This window comes from Leuciscus leuciscus (genome assembly GCF_965113295.1).
Source record: "Leuciscus leuciscus genome assembly, chromosome: 18".
NCBI classification, from domain to species: Eukaryota; Metazoa; Chordata; class Actinopteri; order Cypriniformes; family Leuciscidae; genus Leuciscus; species Leuciscus leuciscus.
In genome coordinates this window covers 33000572-33023868 of record NC_138742.1, presented here as the reverse complement: position 1 = coordinate 33023868, position 23297 = coordinate 33000572, and the positions used below count along the sequence as shown (strand labels likewise).

Here is a 23297-nt window from a genome sequence, read left to right as displayed (position 1 = left end):
GAATGACCAAGATCATCTGATATTTCTCCTGCATTTATTGCTATAACAAAGGTGTATTAAATACACAGTTAAAGCAGCCAGAGAAAACTAATGTTAAAAACTCACGGGTAATGAGCCCAACTAAAGCAGACACTGATCTCAATCATGGTGATATCAAATTTATTTTAAAGCTGTCAGCTGCGGCTGTCAAACAAAAACCGTAAAAATAAAGTAAAATATCCTATTTTAGAAGTGCAAAAAAGTTTTACAGAAATTTTCCTTAAATGTTTTACAGAAAAACACTTATTTTACAGCTATTTCCTGAATTATTACGATTTTAAAAAATTATATGCATGTGAGAAATTATGACATTATAGACTTTGTATAAAGCTAAATTCCATCTACATGTAATCTAAGCTGATATATTCATATTTTTGACTGTCATATCAGAGATTTAAGTCATCATATGATGCCATCATCAAAGAATGACTAAAATCATCTGAAATTTTCTCCAGCATTTATTGCTATAACAAATGTGCATGAAATACACAGTTAAAGCAGCCAAAGAAAAACATAAGTTAAAAATTGAAGTCATGAGCCCAACTAAAGCAGACACTAATCTCAATCATGGTGACATCAAATTTATTTTAAAGTTTTTTACAATTTATTTAAATTAGCATATTTTACTTTAATTTTAGGGTTTTTTTTTGGCAGCCGCAGCTGCCAGTCATTTGACCCTTTTTTTACGATTTTTTTTACAATGAAGGTTTTTGATCGTGATTATTCATGAAATACCTGTAAAATAACAGTGTTTTTCAGTTTATTTAATTTAGGATGTTTTACAGTTTTTTGGGGAGCTGACAGTCATTTGACCATTTTATCATTTAACTGTTTTCTTTCTGTTAAATTACAGATTATATTTGTAATTTTACATACATTTTTATGTAATTTAAGAAAACAGAAAAAATACTGTATGAAAAATACAACAAATGTTCTGTATAAAAAATGTGAATTACTGTAATTTGTCATTAATGTCACAATACCTAAAATAACAGCTGAATTTTTATTTTACAGATATTTTTTGTAATTTTACAGTGTTTTGAGTACAATTTAAAATGAAAGAAAATGATCGTAAAAAAATCACAGTTATTTTCTGTAAAATTAGGATTTTTTTTTAGTGTACCATCTTTGGCACTGTTCAAGTTAGTAAACATGACAAGGATTAATTATGTAACAAACCACTAACAGTAATAGTTATGTATGTTAACCAATTACATAATGCAATGAATAAATATTGAATAAAATGTTCAATTGCTTAAATATTTTTGTTTACCCAAAGTAGTCCTGACTGGAAACATTTGAAAAAATTGTATTCAAACACACACATTTGTTTTACTTAAACTTTTACGTCACTTCACTAAAAGAAAATAATATAGTAAAGTAAAAAGTACTTGACAAAACAATCAGTTAAAGGGTTTATGATAATATAAGAACAACTTAAACCAAGAGAGGATCAACAACAGCAACATTTTAAAGAGGTGATATTGAAATTTTACTCTAACCACAAGGAATTAATTACAACTTTTATGTATAATCTCAGTGGAACAATTAGAAAGATAATAGAAATAAAACAGTGCACTGTACAGTATCTTGAATGCCTCCATGATCTTGCTGTTCATTATCTGTCAGATTTGCTGCACCAATGTGTACAGGTTCAGTCACTACTGTTAATAATAATGTAGCCCCTATTAATGTACTACAACCTTAAACAAACAAAACCCCCTTTAGTGAATTACAGTTATTATATATATTATGTAAAACAGTATTATTAGGTATTGTCAAAATTTCACCTGGAGTAAGTCGGTGTGGTCACTAGGAAAGCACTACAATCCTTGGAATATATATATATAAAAAACACTATAGGTGAATTACAGTTTATTACATAAGCATGTGTAATAAACACATGTAATAATGTTTATTACATAAAAATATTTGATAATTGTACACTGTAAAAAAAAATCCTAATTTTACAGAAAATAACTGTGATTTTTTTACGATCATTTTCTTTCATTTTAAATTGTACTCAAAACACTGTAAAATTACAAAAAATATCTGTAAAATAAAAATTCAGCTGTTATTTTAGGTATTGTGACATTAATGACAAATTACAGTAATTCACATTTTTTATACAGAACATTTGTTGTATTTTTCATACAGTATTTTTTCTGTTTTCTTAAATTACATAAAAATGTATGTAAAATTACAAATATAATCTGTAATTTAACAGAAAGAAAACAGTTAAATGATAAAATGGTCAAATGACTGTCAGCTCCCCAAAAAACTGTAAAACATCCTAAATTAAATAAACTGAAAAACACTGTTATTTTACAGGTATTTCATGAATAATCACGATCAAAAACCTTCATTGTAAAAAAAATCGTAAAAAAAGGGTCAAATGACTGGCAGCTGCGGCTGCCAAACAAAAACCATAAAATTAAAGCCAAATATGGTAATTTAAATAAACCGAAAAAGCACTGTTATTTCACAGGTATTTCCTGCATTATTATAATCAAATACCTTCATTGTAAAAAAATCTTTAAAAAAGGGTCAAATGACTGGCAGCTGCGGCTGCCAAACAAAAACCCTAAAATTAAAGTAAAATATGCTAATTTAAATAAATTGTAAAAAACTTTAAAATAAATTTGATGTCACCATGATTGAGATTAGTGTCTGCTTTAGTTGGGCTCATGACTTCAATTTTTAACTTACGTTTTTTTTGGCTGCTTTAACTGTGTATTTCATGCACATTTGTTATAGCAATAAATGCTGGAGAAAATTTCAGATGATTTTAGTCATTCTTAGCTGATGGCATCATATGATGGCTTAATTCTCTGATATGACAGTCAAAAATATGAATATATTAGCTTAGATTACATGTAGATGGAATTTAGCTTTATACAAAGTATATAATGTCATAATTTCTCACATGCATATACTTTTTTTAAATCGTAATAATTCAGGAAATAGCTGTAAAATAAGTGTTTTTCTGTAAAACATTTAAGGAAAATTTCTGTAAAACTTTTTTGCACTTCTAAAATAGGATATTTTACTTTATTTTTACGGTTTTTGTTTGACAGCCGCAGCTGACAGCTTTAAAATAAATTTGATATCACCATGATTGAGATCAGTGTCTGCTTTAGTTGGGCTCATTACCCGTGAGTTTTTAACATTAGTTTTCTCTGGCTGCTTTAACTGTGTATTTAATACACCTTTGTTATAGCAATAAATGCAGGAGAAATATCAGATGATCTTGGTCATTCATCAGTGATGTTACAGTCTTCGTGATGATCTGATTCACTGATATGACAGCCAAATCTCTGAATATATTAGTTTAGATTACATAATATGTAGATTGAATTTAGCTGTATACAAAGTCTATAATGATTTTTATTAAATTTTACATTATTATCTATAATGATAATTTCTCACATGATCCTTGGCAACAATATTGTAGTAATCTGAAATTTAAAAAGATATGTATTATATGGAAAAAGTTTTGAGCTGGTTAATTTTTTTTTATTTTTTTTGTAGTATAGACATCAAGAATCAACATATGAATCTCAACAATGGTGACAACCAACAAAGCCTTTTTGTGACTTTATAGTAGTTCAGATTTTTTTTCGTTGTCACCATTGTTGAGATTCATACGCTGATTATTGATGTCTGAGTGAGTCTATATAATCCTGTCAAAACATTTTCTGTATAATGACATTATAAAATCTGAGTATCACAGCACTGCAGGATCTTATATAGCAGTTTTATCATGCAAAAATTAACAACAAATATTTAATTACTTAATCAGATATTACACTTCAGGTGGTATCAATGAAGCAGGACACTACATGATGACTATTATCACTAAAAAGAGACCAACATCATCTGATCTGAGTTTCTCTTGGATTCCTACCATAATAAATATGCATCAAAGACACACAGTTAAAGCAGCCAGAGAAAATTTAAGTTAAACACTAAAAGGTCAAGAGCCCAACTAAAACAAACACTAATCTCCATCATGGTGACATCAAACTTTATTCTTTTCAATAAAACTTCAACTTCTAAACCTCTGTTAATGCTCAATAAGAATGTTAGTATGAAAGAAATAAAGTCTGGATTGTAATAAGTGAAGATGCTGAGATCCTGAGAGATCTGGTAGTGTTTAATGTCCTGTTGGGGTTTAAAGTGTTTCTGTATGGTGTGTTTCGTGTGTCACCATTGTGTTGAAGAGTAGAGCCTGAGCTTCAGTCCAGGATGAGCAGAGAAACACTGATGAAATGCTGCATGTTGCACTGTAAAAAAATTCTAACCCTCCCAAATCAAAAATTTCAAGTGACCGATACCATCTAAATTTTTCAATTGGCCCAAGTGAAATTCTGTAAATTTAATTTTATAATTTACAGAATTTCACTTGGGCCAATTGAAAAATTTAGATGTTATCGGTCACTTGAAATTTTTGATTTGGGAGGGTTATAAATTTTTTACAGTGTGCTTTATTTAACAGATAGTAACTGTGTAGTTGCTGATGTAGTGACGTATAGTCACAGCAAATCATGCATATAATTAACTGCATGTTTTTCAGTAAAAAATCAGAAAAAATGTGAATTAACTGTGTTTTAACTGTGTGTTTCTGTTAAAAAAGATTAATGAAGATTTCTGTAAAAGTATTTTCCACTTATTTAAATTAGGATATTTTACATTAATTTTACGGTTTTTGTATGGCAGCCATTGCTGACAGTCATTTGACTGTTTTTTATGGGATTTTTTTACAATGAAGGTGTTTGATCGTAATAATTCAGGAAATAGCTGTAAAAAACACTGTTTTTCCGTAAAACATTTAAGGAAAATTTCTGTAAAAGTTTTTTGCACTTAATTTAAATGAGGATATTTTACTTTATTTTTACGGTTTTTGTTTGGCAGCCGTAGCTGACAGTCAATGACTGTTTTTTTACGATTTTATTTTTTACAGTGCAGTAAAGGAGGTATTTAGTATTTAAAAGAGGTATTGTCAAAATTCCACCTGGAGTAAGTCAGTCAGGTCACTAGGAAAGCACTACAGCCTTTGAAACAGGAAAAAATAGTTTAGGGGAATTACAGTAATTTTTTTGGAAACGTATTAGTTTTTTGTACGTACAGTAAGGGAGTTATTGTCCAAATTCCACCTGGAGTAAGTCAGTCTGATCACTAGGAAAGTACTACAACCATTGAATATAAATATAAAAACACACTATAGGTGAATTACAGTTTATTACATAAACATATGTAATAAACACATGTAATAATGTTTATTACATAGATATATTTGATAATTGTACAGCAAGGGAGTTATTGTCCAAATTCCACCTGGAGTAAGTCAGTGTGGTCACTAGGAAAGCACTACAGCCTTTGAAACAGTAAAAAATAGTTTAGGGGAATTACAGTAATTTTTTTGGAAACGTATTAGTTTTTTGTACGTACAGTAAGGGAGTTTTTGTCCAAATTCCACCTGGAGTAAGTCAGTGTGGTCACTAGGAAAGCACTACAGCCTTTGGAACAGGAAAAAATGATTTGATTATTGTACTGTTTGGTGTGTGTGTGTGTGGGGGGGGGGGTACAGTTGTAAGACCCAGGACCAGATATGATGAAAGAAGACCAGGAGTCGTGAAATTCAATCAAATAAGGAAAATTTTACTGAAGAATAGTTTGCAGTTAAATTGGTAGAGCCAGTGTCAAAGTCACGAGAAGGTCGCAAGCCAACTCTACCTTACAAACAAATCTCACACAATTATACCTTTTTCAATGTCATGCATTAAATAATCGTTTACTTCTGATTGGCTAAGAGAACATAAAGTCTAAACAATAATACATTTTTGATAGATAAGTGGGTATATCGCCATTAATCCGAATATTTGTCGTCCATTTCCGAGATTTAAGTCCGTGGTGACCTTCTTCCAGGGTCCAAGAATGTTGTATATCACAAAGTTCTGAACCTGCAAAGAATAAAAAATGCACACACACACACACACACACACACACACACACACACACACACACACACACACACACACACACACACACACACACACACACACACACACACACACACACACACACACACACACACACAACACTGCCTGACAAACAACAGTTCTCTTTGAGGCTGAAGAAGGCCTGAGCTCATTATCAGAAGAGCAGTCCACCTAAACAGGCTGATAAAACATTTCACTCCAGGAAAGCAGGAACGATAATATGCCCCTTTACTCCACTCCCTAAAGAAATACACATGAGATGTTCACTTAATGAAAATAAGGTGAAATTATGTATAAATTGACCCTCAAACTTATACAAGTCAACTAAGACAGATATATAGATGAAGATATGTGGATATTGTTGTGAAATATGCAATTATTCTATTGTAATCATGGCTTGTTGTATATGAAGTATTTATGGGTTATAGTAAACCACAATTGTAACTAATAAAAAAGTGGTTTTATAATGAAAGTTACCATAAGTAGTTGTTAAACAATTTATTAAGAAAGTGTTTACTGCACTGTAAAAAAAGAAAAGTTGACTTAACTTAAAATTATAAAGCAACTTACTGCAGATTTTTTGAGTTGACTCAACTAAAACATCTCTATAGTTGAGTTGACTCGATTATAACATCTCCAGTTGAGTAAACTATATTAGTTGAGTCAACTCAAAAAATCTGTGCAGCAAGTTGCCTTAGAATTTTAAGTTTAGTCAACTTTTCTTTTACAGTGTGTAAAACACTTGTATTAATAATCATTGTAACCATATATTGAGAAAATAGTTTATTAAGAAAAACACCTGAACTTGTTTTATAAAGATTTTATTATGAAGCTGGTTTACTAAGGAAAACACTGTAACTTGTTTTATAAACATTTTTATTATGAAAATAAAATAAAAAAATAAGAAAAGCATACCACACTGAAGGTTGTAAGCATTTATTAAGCAGATGATGGTGGCAGAGTAGAGAGGAATTGAAAATGTATTAGAAAGAGCTTTGCAAAAGACAGGAGAAAAATGCCATCATTATCGTCTATGTGTTGCAGACGAGATACAGAAGATACAGCCATGATGGAAAGGTCCAGAAAAAGAGGACAAAGAGACGAAGAGTTTTATATGTGAAAGTCCTAAGGGGTCTTCCAGAAATAATGACAGTTCAAGAATTTGTGTTTGACCAATGGGCTGTAATACACTGAATGTATGCAGATGGAGTTTCCAGGAGGAGTCCCAAGACAATCCCAAGACAATTATCATCAAAAGGCCCCTTGCATGTGAACACAACCCAAGGGCACTGTCACGGTTCATGAATTCACTGACTCCTTCTCGTGTTTGTGTTGTGTGTGTGTGTGTGGGCGTGGTCGCTGATCAGCCGCTGATTGTCATCAGCGCCAGCTGATTCTGATCAGCGATCCTTATATAAGCTCATTGTTTCCGTCTTGTGTTTGTCAGATCGTTGTGGGATTATCTCCTGTGTAGTTGGTCTTCGTTGGTGTCCTGGTTCCCGGTGTGGTGTTTCCCTCGAGTTCGTTCTGCCTGTCGTCGTCTGAGGATCCTGTTTCGTCTCTTCACTTTGTGGACTCGTTTGGATGTTCCGTCAGCTTTGTTCAAGGATTCTGCTCACCAGTTCACACCACGGGATCCGGGTTGCCCATCTGCCATCCTGCGCTACCAGGGACCATCAACTGTGTGCTTCAGATCTCTGACTACGTGTCATTCAATAAACCTTTTTCTTGCACTTGCATCTTCTGTCCTTATTTCACGTGACAGAACGATCTGACCCGATGGATGCAGCAAGAGACTCTGGCCTGGCTGAATTCCTGTCCAGGAGCGCTACGAGGATGGACCAGCAGGAGGAGAACTTGAACCTGACTGGACGCGCGGTTCAAGCCTTGGTAGCGCAGGTATCCGAGCTCACCCAGCGTATTCAAGATCTTACGCCTCCCACTGCGCCGCCCACACCGCCAACACCGCCCCCTCCGCCGCAGATAAACCATCCACCGGAGCCTAGACTACCTGCACCTGAGAGGTACAATGGTGAACCACAACTGTGTAGAGCATTTCTAACCAAGTGTTCTCTGTTTTTTGATCTGCAACCGCAGACTTTTGCTTCAGAGGAAGCCAAGGTGGCTCTAGTTCTCACTCTTCTGTCTGGACGTGCATCCCAGTGGGGGACGGCGGTGTGAAATAAGGATCCATGCTGTTCCTCGTTCCAGTCACTCGCGGCCGAGATGAGGAGGGTATTTGATCGAGCGGTGGCCGGAAGAGAAGCTGCACGTCAACTAGCTGATCTTCGCCAAGGAGCCCTATCGGTTACCGATTACTCGATCGAGTTCCGTACTCTCGCCGCGGAGTGTAACTGGAACGAGGAGGCGCAGTGGGACAGATTCCTGCATGGGCTGGCTGACCGTATCCAGGGAGAAATTTACGCCCTGGATCTTCCTAAGGATCTTAACGGACTTATCGAGTTGGCCCTGCGGGTGGACGCTCGACTGCAGAGAGTGGATCAACATTTCCGCAGGACCTTGGTTCCAGAGACCTTTCCAGCACCTCGAGCCAGTGGCAGCGATACGGTCAGCCCCACCTTCGATCACGAGCCCATGCAGGTGGGTAGAGCTCGGCTCTCCCGGGAGGAGAGAGAACGACGGAGATCCCGGGGCTTGTGCCTTTACTGCGGTGGTACTGGTCATTTCATCAACACCTGCCCCGTAAAAGATCGAGCTCGGCAGTAAGCAGGAGGCTACTGTCGGGCGGGATCTCCACCAACAAGACCTCCTCCACTCTCCTCCCGGTGAGACTGCAATGGGCAACCCGGCATTACAACGGTCATGCACTTCTGGACTCTGGGGCCGAGGGAAATTTCATGGACTTGTCACTAGCACGTAAGCTGCAGATTCCCATCATACCCCTCACCAACCCGATTTCTGTTAATGCACTCAACGGACAAGAACTACCTGACATTTCATTCACCACGGATGCTTTGACACTCATCACCTCAGGCAACCACACAGAGACACTGTCATTCCTACTCCTGGACTCTCCTCTTGCTCCGGTAGTCCTCGGTCATCCCTGGCTCACCGAGCACAATCCCAGGGTTGACTGGGGCCACAATTCTGTGTCTGCGTGGAGCACTAAGTGTTATGCGTCTTGTTTAATGTCTGCTTGTTCTTCGGTGTCTAGTTCTGTTTTGCAGGAGGAATCAGTGAATTTGTCTAACGTGCCCGCGGAGTACCTCGACCTGAAGGAAGTGTTCAGTAAGTCTCGGGCTGCTTCTCTTCCTCCGCATCGTCCCTATGACTGTGCTATAGATCTTATACCAGGTACGTCTCCGCCTAAGGGCAAGTTATACTCTCTTTCTGTTCCAGAGAGGGAGGCCATGGAGAAATACATTTCTGATTCTTTAGCCTCTGAATTCATTCGCCCTTCCTCTTCTCCGGCGGGGGCGGGGTTCTTCTTTGTTGGAAAGAAGGATGGATCTCTGCGACCGTGTATTGATTACCGAGGGTTGAACAACATCACGGTAAAGAATACTTATCCTTTGCCGTTGATGTCTTCAGCCTTCGAGCGGTTGCAGGGAGCCTCTGTCTTCACAAAGTTGGACTTACGCAATGCATATCATTTGGTTCGCATCAGGAAGGGGGATGAATGGAAAACTGCTTTTAACACCCCCAGGGGCCATTTTGAATATTTGGTCATGCCCTTCGGGCTGTCCAACTCCCCAGCAGTTTTCCAGGCACTCGTCAATGACGTGCTGAGAGATATGGTTGACCAGTTCATATATGTTTACCTGGATGACATATTGATTTTTTCATATTCTCTCCAGGAACACGTTCAGCACGTCAGACGAGTGCTTCAGAGGTTGCTAGAGAATGGGCTTTTTGTCAAGGCGGAGAAATGCGCTTTTCATGCACAGTCTGTTCCTTTCTTAGGCTACATCATCTCATCTGAGGGAATACGCATGGACCCTGACAAGGTTAAGGCTGTGATGGATTGGCCAAGTCCAGATTCCCGTAAGGCCCTACAGAGGTTTCTGGGGTTTGCCAATTTCTATCGGCGTTTTATTCGCAATTTCAGCCAACTAGCCGCACCTCTGACTGCCTTGACCTCCCCCAGAACGACGTTCAGGTGGTCCGATACAGCCGAGGCTGTATTCGCTAACCTCAAGAGCCGCTTCAGTTCTGCTCCCATCCTGGTTGCCCCTGATCCTTCACGTCAGTTCGTGGTGGAGGTCGACGCGTCAGAGGTGGGGGTAGGTGCAGTTCTATCCCAACGTTCTTCCTCAGATGACAAGATGCACCCTTGCGCGTTTTTGTCCCATCGTTTATCTCCTGCCGAGCGTAACTATGACATTGGTAACAGAGAGTTGTTGGCAGTCAAGTTAGCACTGGAGGAGTGGCGCCATTGGTTAGAGGGGTCGGGGGTACCTTTTATCGTTTGGACCGATCATAAGAACCTGGAATATATTAGATCTGCCAAAAGACTCAACTCCAGGCAGGCTCGATGGGCACTTTTTTTCGGACGTTTTGACTTTGTTCTATCGTACCGCCCGGGTTCCAAAAACATCAAACCCGACTCTTTATCTCGTATTTTTGATCCATCCGAACGCCCGGTGACTCCCGAGTGTATTTTACCTGAGAAAGTAGTTATCTCCACACTCACATGGGAGGTCGAATCGAAGGTCAAGACGGCCTTAGAAGGGGTAATGCCTCCGCCCGGTTGCCCACCGAGTCGTTTATTTGTGCCAGAGGGGGTTCGGTCCGACGTTATTCGATGGGGTCACTGTTCCAGTGTAGCATGTCATCCAGGTGTTAATCGCACCAGCTTTTTGGTCAAGCAACGATTCTGGTGGCCGTTAATGGCTCGTGACATTCGGAGTTTTGTTTTGGCTTGCTCGGTTTGTGCCACTGGTAAGACTTCCAATCGACCCCCAGAGGGACTACTCCAACCGCTGTCTGTCCCTTCGAGACCCTGGTCCCATATTGCGCTAGATTTTATAACCGCCCTCCCACCCTCCCAGGGTAAGACGGTCGTTTTGACCGTAGTGGACCGGTTCTCGAAGGCGGCTCATTTCATCCCCTTGCCCAAATTACCTTCAGCCAAGGAGACAGCGGTGGCTGTCATAGATCACGTCTTTCGGTTACATGGCCTCCCGACGGATGTGGTTTCTGACAGAGGGTCCCAATTTGTGTCCAAATTTTGGCAGGAATTTTGTAGATTACTGGGTGCGACTGTCAGTCTGTCTTCGGGTTACCATCCCCAAAGCAATGGGCAAACCGAGAGAGCCAACCAAGATCTTGAGAGAATGTTGCGATGTTTGGTGTCCAAGAATCCTTCCTCCTGGAGTCAGCAATTGTCATTGGTGGAGTACGCCCATAACTCGTTACCAGTGTCATCCACGGGCCTATCTCCGTTTCAGTGTAGCTTAGGGTACCAGCCACCAGTTTTTTCTAGCCTGGAATCCGAAGTCGCGGTCCCCTCCGCTCACGCTTTCGTCCAGAGGTGCTGCCGCACATGGACCAGAGCCCGTGAGACTCTGCTCCAGGTGAGGGCACGCACCAAGGCCAAAGCCGATCGCCACCGGTCTAGGCCTCCCGTATACGTCGTGGGTCAAAAAGTGTGGCTTTCTACTAGAAATATTCCACTCCGCTCCGTCTCTAATAAACTTGCTCCTAAATTCATTGGCCCATTCACTGTCACCAAGATCATTAGTCCGGTGACAGTCCGCCTCAAACTTCCTCCAGCGTACAGGAGAATTCATCCCGCCTTTCATGTCTCCAAATTAAAGCCTGTTTTTCGTTCTCATCTTAATCCGCCAGTCCCGGTTCCCCCACCGCCGCGACTCGTAGATGGGGAACCTACATATTCGGTAAACCGTATTCTGGACTCGAGAAGGAGGGGACGCGGATTTCAGTATCTGGTGGACTGGGAAGGTTACGGTCCTGAGGAGAGAAGTTGGGTTCCTGCTAGAGACATTCTGGATCACTCCCTTATTGATGATTACAATCAACAGGTAGGTCCTCCTGGGAGCGCCAGGAGGCGCTCCTAGGGGGAGGGGTAATGTCACGGTTCATGAATTCACTGACTCCTTCTCGTGTTTGTGTTGTGTGTGTGTGTGTGGGCGTGGTCGCTGATCAGCCGCTGATTGTCATCAGCGCCAGCTGATTCTGATCAGCGATCCTTATATAAGCTCATTGTTTCCGTCTTGTGTTTGTCAGATCGTTGTGGGATTATCTCCTGTGTAGTTGGTCTCCTGGTTCCCGGTGTGGTGTTTCCCTCGAGTTCGTTCTGCCTGTCGTCGTCTGAGGATCCTGTTTCGTCTCTTCACTTTGTGGACTCGTTTGGATGTTCCGTCAGCTTTGTTCAAGGATTCTGCTCACCAGTTCACACCACGGGATCCGGGTTGCCCATCTGCCATCCTGCGCTACCAGGGACCATCAACTGTGTGCTTCAGATCTCTGACTACGTGTCATTCAATAAACCTTTTTCTTGCACTTGCATCTTCTGTCCTTATTTCACGTGACAGGCACACACTGGAATGCACCTAAAAGAAAATAAATACAGAAATGATTAGGATACTACTTGATTGTTAAATTTTTAATAAGAATAAAGTAATCATTCAAAAGGATATATATAATTTAATTGAAGAAACAGGGGATTCTGACCCCAACCTTTCAGTACGTACAGTAAGGGAGGTATTGTCAAAATTTCACCTGTAGTAAGTCAGTGTGGGATAGTGTAAGTCAATAAGAAAGCACTACAGGCTTTGGAACAGGAAAAATACTTTTGGGGAATTACTGTAATTTTTTTAAAATTAATATTTGTATACTGAACGTACAGTAAGGGAGATACTGTGAAAATTCCACCTGTATTAAGTCAGTCTGGTCAGTAGGAACATACTACAAACTTTGGAACATGAAAAAATCTCTTTGGTGAATAATTGTAACTTTTACATAAAACATTTTTGCGTACTGTATGTACAATAGCCTACACAAAAGTACACTAAAGCAGTCTAGGTGAATACACAGCAAATATCAAAACTGAAACTTTTTAAAAAAAATTTTTAACTTGACTTATGTTCACACTTGATCTTACATGATCAAGTCTGCAACTTGGGTATTTGCTTCGTATATTTGTGGTGTTCTGCGTTTAATATCTTGTGAGCTGAATATTGTTACTTCACAAATAACATTGTTTTAATATTTAAATCTTCTTCTTAAAATTAGCTTTCCTTCGGGTTTGCACTTTGCAGATGGTCCCTTCTTAGCAGCCTGCGCATAGAGATCAATGTATTTTGTCCAGTGAAAAGGAAAGATCGTTTTGAGGAAAATTATGTTGTAGCTTATGATGTTTAATCTGTAGTTATATGTGATAGGTGTTTTGTGTAGCAACGACGTTTAGTTCACGAGTTATTGAACGCGGAAGTCCGCGAATGTGCGAATATGCGAATATAAAACCAACTTTACCTAAGTCAAATGAAGCCACGCAATGGTGACGAAGGAGTTAAGATGAAGTTTATAATAAACTTTAACTCGGTTTCGCTAGCCATTTAAATAAATGAAAACATAATACTTACATTTAAATGTGAATTTGCTGTCCATCACCGATCTCTAGTCTCAAACGCCTTTAAAAATAAATAAATAAATGCTGTCGTCAACGGCGCGCAATGACTTATGGGGTAGGATAGGCCGCTAAGTGTTCATTTATGTATCCTTCCTTTCACGGGGAAACGAAGGACGCATTTGGCGTCGCTTTTGAATCAGGGTAGCCTTCGTCGCATCGCGATGACGCAACCGGCCTTCAAATACGGACTTCGGAGGATGCAGAACTGAATTGGGACAGCCTTCATCGAGCCACGTGACGCAATCGGCCTTCAAATGCGACCTTCCTAGGATGCAGCCTTTGAATTGGGACCGTCCTTCGTCGCACCGCTGTGACGCAATCGGTCTTCAAATGCGGCCAATCGGCCTTCAAATACGGCCTTCGGAGGATGCAGCCTTCACATTGGGACACAGCTACAGTCTGCGTGCTGCCGCAACGCGTTTTACATTATTCCAAAATTAAGGATAATTTTTGGCTTCAGTATCTCTCGGAAAAGAGATTTCCCTGTTTTCTACTCTCTTTCCCTGTTTGCGTCAGTTTAAATGACAAATAAATGCATGAATTTCATTCATAAATAGGCCATATCTGTGTATCCACTCTCTAGTTTATTTTAAGATATTGTTATTCACACTGGTTTTTGCATTTAATGTTTGTTCATCTGGAACTTTGATTTGTCATGAGCTCTATATTTTAAGATGTAGCCTACTAGAAAAAATATAAATGATTCAGCAACACAAACTCTGTTTTTACTCTGCAAATTTGTTTTCCTTTCAAGTAGACTATAGCCTACAAGTCATCCTGCCATGGCTTGCCATACCTTTTGCATTACAATGCATAGAAGAACTACCTCATTCCGTGTTACGAAAAGGTAACATTTGTATACTGTTGCATTGCACACACGATCTAAAGTTTTGCACTGAAGAATAACATAAGCTGTTTACTTTTTGCATTGCAATGCATATAATAACTATCTCATTCCGTTGTTTATTGAAGATATAACACATGTGCTATTGTAATTCATTGCATAAGAGATCTAACTTATTACTCTGTGCATTAAGAAAACACATATGTGCTTTTGCATTGAATTGTAGCACGACTAACTTATTCACGATCTAACGTGCATTGATGAATAGGCCTAACATGATAAGGCTATGGACTTGTTGCATTACAATGCATATACCAGAAATAACTTATGTTGTGCATTCCCAGCGGGCACCTTGACGTCAATTTAACATCAATATGACACCAACATTGACGAAATTATGTCACGAAATAGGTCAAAAATGAAAGTCATATTGACGTCAAAGTGTCGATGTCAATTTGTTGTCAAGATTTTGACCTCTGCTGATGTCATTTTGATGTTATTTTGATGTCATGCTTTGTTGGTATTTGATGTCAATTCAACATTTATTTGACGTCAAGATGTCATGATGTTGATCCCAGCAGGCACAGGATATAGACTACAACGTCAGTCAGATGTTGGATTTTGGTTGAAAATGAAAGTCAGGTCTAAATCCAATGTTTGTTTGACGTCAAGCGCCAACGTTGGGCAGTCGTTGAAATTTGGTTGGAATAAACCATACAAAAAGGTGAAATGCATGGCTGTATTACCAGCTTCACTTAAAACTAACCAGATTTACTTTATTTAATTTCTGTTTTAATGAAATCAGATTTTGCATTTTAAAGTCACCATGATGGTGGTTAGCGTTTGCTTTACTTGTGCTCTTGACCCTTGACTCTTTATTCAGTGCCTAATGCTTTGATTATATAGGACTTGTAGTTTTAATGTTGTTTTATAATAGATTTCATTTTACAGCATGAGAGCAATGTTGTTTATCAAATAATATAAAGGATTTTAAAGACATTTAGTGCATAAAACTGTTTCCTCTACATTTTTACTTAGCCATGAAGAATCAGTGTATGACTCTCAACAATGGTGACAATCAATGAAATGCTTCATGCTGCAGTGCATGCTGGGTACCACCGATCAAAACTCACCCTTATCTCCCAGCATGCATTGCAGCATTAATAAATTATGCAGCTGGATTTTTTGTAGCTTGTTTTATGCTCAGAGTTGATCTGATTATCTGGATATTTTGTTTGATTGTCACCATTGTTGAGATTCATATGCTGTTTCTTGATGTCTGATACCTCTCTGTGGTATATGCAATGCTAAGTAATGTCATAGATGATAGGTTTTTGTGCACTAATTAGTTTTCAAAAACCAAGTATATTATTTGATAAACAACACTGCTAGATATGCTGTAGAATCAAATGACTTTTATTATGAATAAAGCAATATTAAAACCACCACAAGTTCTATAATCAAAGCATTAGACACTGAATAAGATCAGGGATTCATGCAATTACGTGATGATATCGTCATCAATAAACAGCCAACATCACCTGGGGCCTGTACCATGAAGGTAGCTGAACAAACTCGGGGTTACAGGATTAGTTTTGAGTTGACAAAACCAAACCGATGCAATCAGGCTTTATTGGTACCATGATGCAGCTCATCAACTTTCTCTGTCAACTCAGGCTTTGATCCTTAAAGGAGACATATCATGCTTTTAAATTGTTCCTTTTTACATATAAATCATACATTTGTAGTCTATATAAAGCGGAACTGCAATGCTTGGGTCTGAATTCCTCATTATTATAGCTCCACAGGCCCCTTTTCTACCCCTTTTCTAATGTGCTTCTGAAAGCAACTCGTTTTGGTGCGGTCTCTTTAAATAATATTGAGACACTTCATACCCCGCCCCCTCTCCAGGTTGTAGCGGTGACACTCGGTTCAACTCCACCCCGTTCGGCCATTTTTGTAGTCTGGTAGCAGAGATAGGATTATCTAGCGCACAGAAACTTTTATACACACGTTATTAACAAAATGTCAACAACGGAAGACTTGTCCAGCCAGCCTTACATGTTCGAGCCAGAGCCGGAGCGAGATGAAAATGAAGACGACGAACCTGCAGAACAACGTCTTCATATGGATGTATCGCAATGGTGTGTACTGTATTTACACATGAAACTTTGGTCTTCCGACCTTTTACCACCGTGTCGATTTATTTTGATTAATATGTCCGAGGGAGAGAGAGCAAGACAGCGCCTAGTTTGGAGACGGTGATGTCTTGTTTACACTTTCGCCTGGCTCTGAAGAGAGAGGTCTCTCTCTCTGCTCGTTCTTTCAGTTAAACATGCTCCTGTCACAAGCGCGGCAGTTCATCTAAATTAGACGGTGTAATGAAGCGTGTGGGTTACTACATCCAACAACCGAACATTTTAACTTACCCTCTCGTAACTTCTGCATCCTTTAGCTTGGACTACAAAATTGCAGCGAGAAATAATAATGGCGGATTGCTCGAAGTGTTGGGCCGGAAGTCAATGTCCTTATTTGGCAGTTCCGCTGCAAATACTGTGACGTGATAGTTCAAAAAACGTCATAGATAACAGAAAAATCTGAACCGGTTAAAAAATATGACCAAAACAGAATATAAAGATATCAACGAAGCACCTGAAGAGAATAATTTCATCTTTTCTGTACTTCTAAACACTCCAAATATACAACAAAATGCATTTAAGGGCTAAAAAAGTGCATTTAGCATGATATGTCCCCTTTAAGCTATGATTACTCCACGCGCGCGTGCACATAAAAGAGTGACGTCGACACTGAACAACCAATCGCGGGTAGAGCGAGAGCGATATATTTTTCCGCGGAGGAGCAAGAGATAATCATTCATAATTACGATTAATTTAAATATGTATTTCAAGCTCGAAACAATACGGTCTCTGCTGCCAAAGCAAGAGAAGACTGTTGGAGAAAGATTGCTGATTGTTAATGTGTAAGTTAAACAAATACGTTCTATATTTATGTAAAATTATGTATGTATGTGCAGCCTATATGTGTAATATAGCCTATAGCCTATTTTTATAATATATAAAAAATGATACATGCACATTTTTTATATATTATAAAAATAGGCTATAGGCTACACATACATACATAATTTTACATAAATATAGAACGTATTTGTACTACTAAGAAAGCTAGGGAATCCTATCATAAGATTAACAGAATAATAATAAAGATTTATAAGAAATAATTCTTAACATGTATTATATTGTATAGTACATTTGTGCAATTTGCTTTTTGAAAAAAATAAAATAAAATGTGTTCATGTGATGTCACCCTAACAATATATCTTACCGGCAATTTTATAAAAGCCCTCTTTTATGGACATGGCCGATAAATGTCCGGGGAACACTATTAATGAAACTATTCATGTACTCCTGCAGAGCGAGGACCACCTTACGAATGGTTCGACAAACCGTGTTTTCCCCGAGCTTCTGTGCGTCACCCACCGTACAAGAATGTACCACTTGCAAAAAAACGCAACGCAATATTTGCGGTACAGTAAGTGCATGAATTCGACGTGTTAAATTCTTTATGTGCGGCTCAAGAAGTTCGCAAAGATAAGACATTCCTTCCGCGGAAAATCTGTATCTTTCATACAAGTAACTATCAGGAAAGGCAAGGGGATTTTGTCTGGCTAAAAACTCTTTCTCTACGAAGTGCTCGTCTAACAATTTGCGCTGAGATGTCACAGGATTTGGAAGAAAAGGTGAAGTCATTGTAACAGACACTGGGAATAAGTTACGTCACCTATATGTTTCTTTGCTCTCAGCTGATTGGTCAAACTTCAGTCTGAGATCTTGAATCCAGAACATAACCTGCCCCGGAGCAGGTTAGCCGTGCAGCGTAAGATACCATGGCGACGAACACCGATTAAAGCCGAGCTACTTTCATAGTACCTAAAACCCAGGGTTGGCGGAAACTAAACTGAAACATAGCTGGCTAGCCACCTAAACCGGCTTCATGGTACAGGCCCCTGCTCTCATTTTCTCATGGCTTTTTTAGCTACAACAATTGTGCTTTATAAACAGCCAGAGCCAGAACATATAGGATTTGATATACATTATGTCACATATGAAAACATATGAAACCCCATAGTAAAATTAGTATAAACACATAAATTAAAAATATTTATGTGATGATTTTTTATAATAATAATAATAATAATAATTCATTACATTTATATAGCGCTTTTCTCGGTACTCAAAGCGCTTTACATAGAAGGGGGGAATCTCCTCAACCACCACCAATGTGCAGCATCCACTTGGATGATGCGACGGCAGCCATATTGCGCCAGAACGCCCACCACACACCAGCTTACTGGTGGAGAGGAGACAGTGATGAAGCCAATCAGTATATGAGGATGATTAGGAGGCCATGATGGACAGAGGCAAAGGGGCAAATTTGGCCAGGATGCCGGAGTTAAACCCCTACTCTTTCGAAAGACATCCTGGGATTTTTGATGACCACAGAGAGTCAGAACCTCGGTTTTACGTCTCATCCGAAGGACGGTGCTCTTTGACAGTATAGTGTCCCCATCACTATACTGGGGCGTTAGGACCCACACAGACCACAGGGTGAGCGCCCCCTGCTGGCCTCACTACCATCTCTTCCAGCAGCAACCTGGTTTTCTCAGGAGGTCTCCCATCCAGGTACTAACCAGGCTCAGCCCTGCTTAGCTTCAGTGGGCAACCAGTCTTGGGCTACAGGGTGACATGGCTGCTGACCTTTTTATAAGGTAATGTATGTTAATGCCATATATGTAAACAATATATATTTTATGTATACATTTATTTAAACAACATATATGAAAACATTCCATATGCTTATTTAGGATTTTATATGGATTGATATAGTTTTATATCATAGTTTTATGGTATAATACCTATAGTAAAATTAGTATATATGCATATATTACAGATATTTATATAATGCATTTCTATATGGTACTGTGCAGTATGTTAAGATCATATGTGTTAACAATATATATTTGTAATAATACGTTTATTTAAACATACTGTATATGCAAACATTTTGTATGCTCTCCTATTCATTTTGAAAAGCTTCTCTTAATTAACCCTCATGCACTGTTCGATTTCTGGTTGCAGCCTGTATGGTCCGGGTCAAAATGATCCAAATTGGATTCTCCAAAAATCCCACTTTAAAAAAAATTAAAAATAAATAAATAAAAAATAAACATACAATCAACATACAAAGAATTAACTTTTAATATCAATACTTTTCACACATTACAAAGAATAAATATCAGAATTTATGATTTATAAAAATATTTTTAAGACTGCCCCTCCCCGACACCTGTGGGACACTTGCCATTCTACATTTATATCAGTAATATCTTAGTCTAAACATAAAGTAGTCTCGACAAACAATATAGCATTTGTAAGCGTTCAGACTATAATTTTCATATTTGGTGATTCAAAAGAAATAATAGCGCAATAGATAAATAGAGATAGATTCTTTATTTGTGACGTGGTTCAAAACCAAATATTACCATTACTGCACAAACTGTACTTGCAAAGCATGGAAGTAAATGGTTCAATTCACTCAAACCATATATGGAAATCGATGGTCACCTGTGGAGTCTGGATGTCATCTAGTGGAAAAGTTTGGTACTGCACACAAAATAAATCTTAATGTAAGTTATTTTTTTTGTGTGATTTTTTAGAGAAAAAAACATCTGTGCATTGTTAAGCCATGCTGTAAAAAATGGCAAAAGCCTTACAGTATCATACCATTTTCCATTATAACAGTAAAATACCATAGAAAACAATGCATTCTGGGTAATATTTGTCGTTTTCAAGCCTACAGGAATATACTGTGAATTAACAGCACTCAAAGTTGACTCTCAGAGGCTGTGTGTCCAAATCACACCCTATGCCCTCATTCACTATTCCCTACATTAGTTATCTAGTCCACTTGACAGAGTGAATGAAAAGAAATGAGTGAACTGAGACACTGATGAACACCTGATAAGCAGAATCACTGAAGGACAAGAACAGAAAAAAGAGAAGAGACGAGCAGAAACACAAGAACTCCCAGCTAACAGACTTTTGTTATAAGAACGTTCTCCAAATATTCAGTGTTGGTTCTGGGAACGTGAAAAATTTCCAGTTTTCTTGGCGTTAGAGGAACGTGTTTTAAAAGGTATAATGTTCCTCAAACGTTCTTTCAACTTAATTTTGATTTAAAGTTCAACATTCTAGGAACGTCGATTTCTAACGTCTCTATTTTGTGGAGTTGTTTAATCAGATCTTCAGAGAGTTAATGTCTTTTATCCTCAGTTCATCTAAGGCTGTTTCTGAATAACGTTGTAGTTTGTGTTCTTATTACTCTTTTGAAAGATGATTGAAAGAATGTTTCAGGAACACCATACTAACCTTTAAATAACATTCTAGTAACATTAAGGAAACTGGACATTTTTATGTTCTTGGAATGTTAGAAATCAACATTCCTAGAATGTTGAATTTTAAATCAAAATTAAGTTGAAAGTTTGATACCTTTTAAAACACATTCCTCTAACGTCAAGAAAACTGGACATTTTTCATGTTCCCAGAACCAATACTGAATATTTGGAGAACGTTCTTATAAAAAAAAGTCTGTAAGCTGGGCTACAACTGACTTCCAGACACACTGAGCGTGAAACCAGTTTAACATCATTTATTTCATACATGTACGAAAGTATTTGTATTTAGTGATCACAGCACTTCTGTGTTTCTACAGCATAGGATCATCAATGTTTCAGCTAACTTTAAAAACATTGAAATTAAATTGTGTCTAAAACAGTTTTAACTCCTGCGTGACTAGACATACACTGATATCAACAATCAGCATATGAACCTCAACAATGGTGACAATCAAAAGTGTCATGTCGCAATGCATGCTGGGTTCCAGGATAGTATAAAACTCCCAGCAGGTTTTTTTATTGCCACCATTGTTGAGATTCATGTGCTGATTTTTGAATTGTCTCTGTTTTTTGTGCATGTGTTTAAACCAATTCTTCATAGTAGCTGATTGTTGTTGGAATTCTTGCTGTAGTTTCACAGTGAAATTCACATACTTTTGAAAATCCACTAAATGAGATTAATGAAGGAAAATCCCATGTAAATTCATATTTGCAGCATATGATACAGGAGTACAGAATAAAGTGCTGTTTCATTCATTTAACATAATTGTGTCCAGTTTTCCTTAGAGGCCAACAGCACAGACTTTTCTTTTCAGTTCTAGTCGGCACATGGGTGACCTTCAAAGTTGAAATACAGTTTCATTGAGATAATGTCCGTTGTTGTTTCAACGTTGACACAATGTTGATATAACGTTTAATGCTAAACTATTGACAAAGTAAAAAAAAAAAACATAAATCAATAATACATTTTTTAAAATAAAAAATCTGTATGTTGAATCAGTGTCATGTCTTCAAGAAATATATACCTTTTGAATTATTATTATTTCTAATTATTATTTTATTAGCTTTTTATTATTATTATTTGATTTGCATTCTATGATATTTTTATCAAAACACCACTTCAAATATCTAAATATATGTTAAAGTATAATTATTATAATTATTCACAACAATAATAATAATAATGGATAATTTCAACCTCAAGAGAAGTGCAGCAGAAACTTTTTGCCTTGTGTGATTTTGTTTGGACTTACAATTTTTTATTTTTGTATTTGCATTTTTATTCATACTTTGTCATGAAAACACTATTTGAGCAGATAATCAAATAATACAGCCCACAAATAAAACTAAACAAACACAAACACTGCTAATGATAAGATATTTGTTTACATTTTATTTTTTAGATCAAGCACTGGAGCACTTTTCGGGGAGAACAGGCCCCCAGCAGAGAGATAAATCCACCACTGTAATCAACTGCAGTAAGATGTTAGTCAATTTTAACCATTGCTTCTAAAGCTTTCATTGGGCAGGGCTCAACGCTAAGGATTTTTTCGATCAGGCAAGTGACAGTTCCCCGTCAACTGACCCGGGCGTCGTTCACACTGTCCCCGGGCCATCCGGCAGTCCTTATTGTCGAGCCCTGTATTGGGATTAGTATATTATGTAGTTAAAAGTATTATTCTCATCATCAAAAGTAATTTCCTCTACTTGTGATACTGTGAATATGAGTAACTTTTTATCCTTTTGTCTTTCTTCCTCAGAAGTGACACAAAGAAAGGAAAACATGTCAGCATCATCAGTCCTGTATTTAGTTCACTGGAGAACATCAAGGGAAAGACCCTCAGACGTGACATAACAGGATAAATGTGGCTGCAGGTAAAATGATTTGATGGTTTGTTTGATTTTGGTGTACGAATATTGGCTTTTTTTAAAAAGCTACAATTGTGTATTGTGACGTGTAGCCAATTATGGTGTCCCCATACTGGGAATTTGTGCTCTTCATTTCACCCATTCAAGTGCACACACACACAGTATACACGCACCCGGAGCAGTGGGCAGCCATTTTTGCTTTGGCGCCCGGGGAACTATTGGGGACAGGGCTTCAGACTGTGACCATATTCCTGCCGGTGCGACCATAATTTTGATATATGTCCCGCTGGCGTGACTAGTCTCAGCCACAGACGGACCACGAACCGTTTGCTGAACGTCTGATGCAAATGGCACACTTTTCTGAAAACACTTCAGGAGTTTCAAAGTCGCAATCTGATTGGTTGAATACTACAGGATTCACACGTGTGTGTTGCGTTCTTTATCGTTCCACCT

General features: G+C 38.2%; 1 long non-coding RNA gene across 1 annotated transcript; it reads left to right on the top strand.

The window, feature by feature from the left end:
* Positions 1 to 18705: 18705 nt before the first annotated feature.
* Positions 18706 to 22848, top strand: LOC309481059. Its single transcript, XR_014199887.1, has 3 exons — positions 18706 to 19298; positions 22385 to 22460; positions 22736 to 22848. It is a non-coding gene; the product is annotated as an uncharacterized lncRNA (long non-coding RNA).
* The last annotated feature ends 449 nt before the right edge of the window (positions 22849 to 23297 follow it).